The sequence below is a fragment of the Musa acuminata genome, chromosome BXJ1-8 (assembly GCF_036884655.1).
Source record: "Musa acuminata AAA Group cultivar baxijiao chromosome BXJ1-8, Cavendish_Baxijiao_AAA, whole genome shotgun sequence".
NCBI classification, from domain to species: domain Eukaryota; kingdom Viridiplantae; phylum Streptophyta; class Magnoliopsida; order Zingiberales; family Musaceae; genus Musa; species Musa acuminata.
The window spans coordinates 17,331,490-17,338,784 of record NC_088334.1 but is presented as its reverse complement, the minus strand read 5'-3'; positions in this window follow the sequence as shown (position 1 = coordinate 17,338,784).

Below are 7,295 nucleotides of genomic sequence, written 5' to 3'. Positions count from 1 at the left end.
ATTTTTTTTAATCTCTTCTTTGTACACCTATAATTTTTGTTATTTAAAGAAAGAAGAGATTTGATAAAATGGATGAATGCTGAATTTTCCTTTAAGATGAACTCTGCGTAAATATTTTAGCATACTTAATTTTGAATGATGAATTTTTGTATGATCAATGCTGAATTCCTGATGTTATAATCACAAATTATGTGCTTCAAGTCTCATTCCCTTTTTGTTGATGACAAAGGGGGAGAAGTGATGACTAAGTGATGACTTATACCATTTCGATAGCATGACTTAATGAAAATGTCTTATGCGCATCGATAACATGACTTATATGAATTACAAGAGCTTGTATAATACAAATATCTTATATGCCTTGCAAAATCCTTGAGTATATCGCAAGTTTTTTTTAGATTGGTTGATCATATGAAATCATGCCTTACATTTATATCATGAAATTCATGTTGAAAATCTTTATCCCCTGTCGTAGTAAAAATTGTCTCTTATCATTCGACTTGAAAATGATTTTCATCGAAGTTTCGTATTTACTTATGCTTAATGAGAATAACGATAAGTTCAACGGTTAGAACTTATCGATTTATGCTTGAATTCAATGGGATGAAATTCAAGTGTTTTTATCTTCTCATAATATGGCATATAGATAGGGGGAGTTATGTTTAACTCGTCATCAATTGATTGTCATCATCAAAAAGGGGGAGATTGTTGAATCTCGGATTTTGATGATAAAATCAATTGATGGGTTAATTGATCTAATCCATATTATTGAGTTAAGTGTGCAGGATTAACTATGATAACTAGAAAACACGAAGCAAGAATACCGGAGTCAAGTTCGATGGACTTTTAAGAGACCGAAGAATCGTCGGAGATGCTGCCGAAACCAACCGAGAAGAAATCGGGAACCTGTCGGAATTTTCGGAAGTTCGCCGAAGAGATCGTCGGAGGTTCGCGGAGATCACCAAGAAGGCTCGGCTACTCGTTAAAGTCATCACAAGATCGGGAGCTTGATGGGAGTTCGTTGGAAGAAGTTCGTCGGAAAGCTCGCCGGAACAAGACTCGATGTTCGCGGTTGAAAACTTGCTTAGGATGTTTTTAGTTATGTAGTTCACATGTAATTAGGATTAGGATTAAGAGATAATCCTATATTCTGGTTAGGGGCCAACTGGGCCCACAATTAGACTTGGTTTGGGCTGAAATTAAAGCCCAACCTGTGAACCGAAGGGTTTGGCGGTGGCACCGCCCAGCACCCGAGAGCCAGGCGATGGCACCGCCTGGTTGGGCGATGGCACCGTCCAGCACCCGAGAGCTAGGCGGTGGCACCGCTTGGCTGGGCGGTGGCACCGCTAGTCCATTGTTAGTGTCAGACACTGATAGGCGGTGGCACCGCCACTGACAGGCGATGGTACCGCCAACATCGGGAACCAAAGAGAATTCAAATTTTGGAGCCCAAATTTGAATCCTCTTGAGGCCTATAAATACCCCTCAAATCTCAACTAAGATCACAACTTTTTGAGAAGCAATTGATTGAGAGAAAGGTCTTAGAAAAGTCTTAGCAAGTCTTGTTTTCAATTTGCTAGTGTTCACCTCCTTCTTTCTTGCTGAAAATCTGTAAGAGAGTGAACCACTTGTAAAAAGTTGTAAGAGGGGTATTTGCCCTTCCCTTTCAAGAGATTTGCTAGTGGAAGGTGGGTGCCTCATCGAAGAGGGCCTCACAAGTGGATGTAGGTCATTTGGCCGAACCACTTTAAAATCGGCGTGATCTCTGGTTTGTATTTCATTATTGCTATTTACATTACTCCAAACCTTCTTACGTGCTTTATTTCCTCATTACCTTTGCTGCACAACTTTACGAATACGCTTTCAAGTTAAGCACTTCCGAGTTCGATTTTTATCATACGAAAGATTTGTCAAAACCGACGTTTTAATTCGCTGCACTAATTCACCCCCCCCTCTTAGTGCCGCTCCGATCCTAACATTCTATTGGCCAATAACCATAATTAGAATCCAATTATATCAATAATATATCTTAATTAAATAGGGTCACATAATCTAACATTCTCCCACTTGGCCCATTAATCAGTAAGATACAAAAGGATTTAAAATAAAAAATAAATAAATAATTTCTTTTAAAAAATAATTTGACCGAATTGGATTCTGAAATTTTAGAAAAACTATTACATGTGCGCGAATTTTAAAATAGGCTACTAAGTTCAATAATTATAATAATAATACTACATTAAGTTTGACTAACAATATGAGTCATAGCCGTTGTATGCCATCAGTGTCACACTTCCTTCTATATACCACAATATTGTTAGCCTTTCCTAATGCAGTCCAAAATGACCTATATAATTTGTCTTGTCAAGACAATCCTGTCATCACATTCAATCATAATATATATATACATAATTATGAACAGTATAGCAGAAACAAATAATTTTAGTACGTAAGCAAGAATGTCAATTATAGTATACACTCAAACATGCATCACTATATCCTTTATGGGTTGCTCACAAACCCAATCATAAGAACATGTTCTTTTAAAATACTTTAGGCTATTAGTCCTAAATAAATGGATCAGCAATCAATACCGTGGAACTCAAGTAATTAATTGGCATTGGATGTTTCTAAACTCATCTTTTCTAACCATCAAGTACTTTATACCATAATGCATATAGATACAATAGTACTTGTCATTCTTAGAGAAGAAAACTATTATAATATCATAAAATATCTTTAACGACTTGATAATTGAAAACTATACCAAATCCTGAGATAAAAAAATTTTACAATAAAAAATTTGATTAGTGGCCTCAAAGCATGCCACAAAATCAACTTCTATTATTAATAATAATAAATTACCCCTCTAATTGATATAGATATTAACTATAATGTGGACTTCCTATTATCGAGGTAATTTATACAATTAGCATATGAAAAATACCATTATTTTAAGCTGATATAATTTCATACATGTGAGCATATAATCCTTTGTCCCTTTCGGATATCTAATTACTTTCTCTGTAGTCCTTTAGTGTTTTTACTTCTGGATAACTCCAATATATACTCAATATTTTAACTGTAAAAATTGATATCTTTTCTAACACAGGCTTGAACATAGATTTCCAACTACGCATATATAAAGAATATCTTCTTAATCTGATTCTTTTCAAGTCATTTTCAAGCATTTACTATTGACTAAAATTTTACTTTTATGATTTACTGAACAAAGCTGTATTTTGAATCTTTTCAAGATTCGGTTGATACATTCTTTCTAAGACAATCTTCATAATTATTGAGGTCTATCCTTGAATTACTAAATATTAATAATATAAGATATCTCATTCATATCAACCATCTTAAAACTCTTTAGTGATAAATTTTTTAATTTAGTATAATAAATCAAGATCACTATTGGTAAGGTAAAATATTATTCATATACAAGACCAAAATAATAAACTTACTTCCACTGATATAAATACTGATAAATAGTTTTACCTTAAATCTAAAAATAATGATATCAAGAACCTTTATATATCATTATCTTGATGCTTGTTTAAGGTCATAAATGGATTCTTGGATTTACATACCAAACTTTATATTTCTTTTATTTTCTTTTTAAATCATTTAGAGTAACCCATATAAAGCTAGATCTTTTAAAAATATTTTCATATCATTATAATATAACTCAAACTCATAATGAATCACTAATGTAATGATGATTCTTAACGAGTTCATTAAAAATCTCATTATGGTCGATACATTCATTATGAGTAAAACTTTTAACCATAAGTCTGACTATTATATCGTTTGACATTGTCTTTTGAGTCGCATTTATATAATAGACTCTTTTACAATTATTGTATAATTCGATAAATTTATCATACACTATTCTGGTTATTAATTTTAACTCTTCTTTTATTGCATCATATTCTTTTTCAGAATCATTACTTTTCATGACATATAACAACAATAAGGGATCCATTCTGATTCATATATCATAATATAATTCTTGTAGATATGCAATATAATAACCATAAATGACATGATTTCTTTCCCTTTGAGATATTCTCATAGTTGTCAATTATGGTTATTCTACAAGACCATTAATAATAATATCAATATAATATGAGAGTTTAGTAATGTTATTTTATTGTTCACTTTTATCAAATCATTTAATGATTTGAGTAACAACAATCTCTCGAATAATAAATGAGTATTAACTTGTATCTCCTTTATATCAAAATTAAATGACTTAAAAGAAGTCATTTAATTTACTTACTAGGAACACCATTCAAGATATACATGGTTGTCCTTGGAGCTTCTTGTCACATTGATTTGAATACAAAAGAATAATCTATCATGCTCCTAACCATATCTATAAGGTAAATTTATCACCCTTGTCAAATATGATGATATTAACTTTTCTATCTAATTATCTATCAACTTCATTTATATACACTTCAAAAGTGTAAAGGGTCATAGACTTTACATGACTTAGATATATATAATCATATCTCAACAGATTATTTATATGGTGATAAAATATCTCTTTTTAATGAGACGAAAGCATAGAGTGATAAACATAACCTCAAAGAGTTTATAAAACTATATTTCACTTTAATATTTAATTGTAGGATCATTGTAAACTTATTATTCATATTAATTCTGTATAGACTATTATATAAAATTCAAAAGTTAATTTTATTGAATCATAGTAAGTTTACAGCCAACAAAAGGGAAATAATATTTTGACAATTCTAGGTAAAGAACTCAAATTCCCAGAATTATAAGAACATAGCATAGATTCTCAAGATTTATCAAATTGAATCATCTTTAGACATAAGTGATAAATATAAACTAATATCGCTTTCAATTTAAGATGATTCCCTATATTGATAAATATCTAATTCTCTTTTAGTTTCATCCCTCTTCATTTTTTTATTTTAATGAATATCTATTATTGGTAACATATGTTGAAGTATTAAATTAATCCATCAATAATATTTGTAATATTTGATTTGAACCATATATAGGTTATATTTATATCTTTTTCATTTCAAATAAAATCTTATAGTATATTTCTTCTTCACATAACTTTATTTGCTACAAAAGTAACACTTTATTGTGAAAATATTCTTTTATGAGTTTATATAGTAATTATAAACTCATGTGGACTTACGCTTCATCCTTATTTTAGTGTTACCTACTACTTGAGTAGTACTTAAAATATTATGAGTCTTGAGCTTATAGCTTTATTATTTATTTTGAGGATATAATCTTGAATTCCTCAAATACTATCATAGTAAAGTGTCAACTAATGACTTATTAGAAAATTTAAATTTATCCTTAGATATTCTTATGCACTAGTTGTAAACTGTACTAAAGTCTAAGTATCATAAAATTGAGTCTTTCATACCTTTCTTGATCAGTCACCTCAATTATTTATTTTACAGAACTTTCAGTAATTAAGTTTGTATTCTGTTCAATTAATCTGATTAATCTTTCACTCACTTAATACAACTTACATATGCTTAAACCATTTATTTCAAAAAGTATAGGGACATTTACAAATATACAATAAAGGAAGTACCACAGTAATAATATAACATTAATGCTTTGAGTTTTCAAAATATGATGAACTATTGATATCATCTATATTTCACCTTTAGGTGAAATATTGACATATATAGTATTCACTTAAGATCATTTATAGAGGACTGATACCATCCTTGTAGAATAGTGTTGTTACCTTTAGGTATACAACCCTAAACTACAAGAATATCCAAAATAGTATCATCCTACCCCATCACATAATTATTTGAAATAGATTCTCCTTTGGGATTATCAAAATCTCCTAATTATATATGTCATCGTGAATATTATTTTATTTAATATAATTTAAGATCAATTCCATAATATATTTTATAGATTATTGGCCTAGGTCACTTTGGTGGCTACAAGACCAATACAAAAAGATAAAATATAGTCTAAAATATCCTGTGAATGACAAGAACTTTATTGTAATTCATAACCCATAAGTCTATTATCCCAAGCTACTTTGGTAGCTACCGAGCAGATAAAACTTAGGAAGATAAATTACAAATAATATTCACTAAATTTTTTTATCCTGATTCATACTGCCATTGTGAATATTATTTTATTTAATATCATTTAGGACTAATTTCATAATGTATTTTATAAATTATTAGTCTAGGTCACTTTGGTGACTATAGGACCAATACAAAAATATAAAATATAATCTAAAATGTCCTATAAATGATAAAACATTTATTGTAATTCATATCACAAAAGTCTATCATCCCAGGCTACTTTGACAGCTATAAGTCAGATAAAACTTTAGGAAATGAATTACAAATAATATTCATTAAATTTTTTTAATTTATGCTAAACAGTTCAATAATAGAATAACAACCATAATAATTATTGAACATTAATGATAAGTAGTTCAATAATAAAATAACAACCATAATAATTATTAAACATTAATGCTAAGTAATTTAATAATAAAATAACAACCATAATAATTATTGAACATTAATACTAAGCAGTTCAATAATAGAATAATAACCATAATAATTATTAAATATTAATCAACAAAAGAAAACTCATATGATAATCATGATAATATATAAATCATGCCTTCATGTGAAAGATAAACATTATTTCATAATTTCAAATATATACATGTGAATAACTAAATGAATATCTAAGAACAATAATTGGATTTTATTTACCACATGTATAATCAATAATTCATATGAGAAAACTATAAAGTAAACCATAATTTATATTTTTTTAATCAAAATGAAATCCAATCAAATAATCAAAATTATAATCTTGATTAAATTTAATCATAATTATAATAAATCATATTTATCAATTTTTATAATTAAGAATATAAACTAAATTTCTCAATTTCATAATGATAAATGTAAATATTCAATAGGATATAAATCGAAAATATGTGATTTTTGAAGGACAGAACTATAATTTGATAGAAATTAGACCCGTGGGTAAAACTATAAATATGTTGATAAACTGAAATTACGTAATTTGCAAAGGGTAGAATTTTTACTATAATTTTGTAAAACCCTAGCCTCGAGGTCAAAATCGTAATTATGCAAAAACCCTAATCTGCCTTCCACCGTTGTTTGTGTGTGCGGCGCTATCGCTGCTCGTGCACGATCGTTGCGGCGCTGCGTGCGGCGCTGTCGCTGCGACCTTTCCTGCATGTAGACGGCGCGCACGGTAGGCCACGGTTGTTGCCA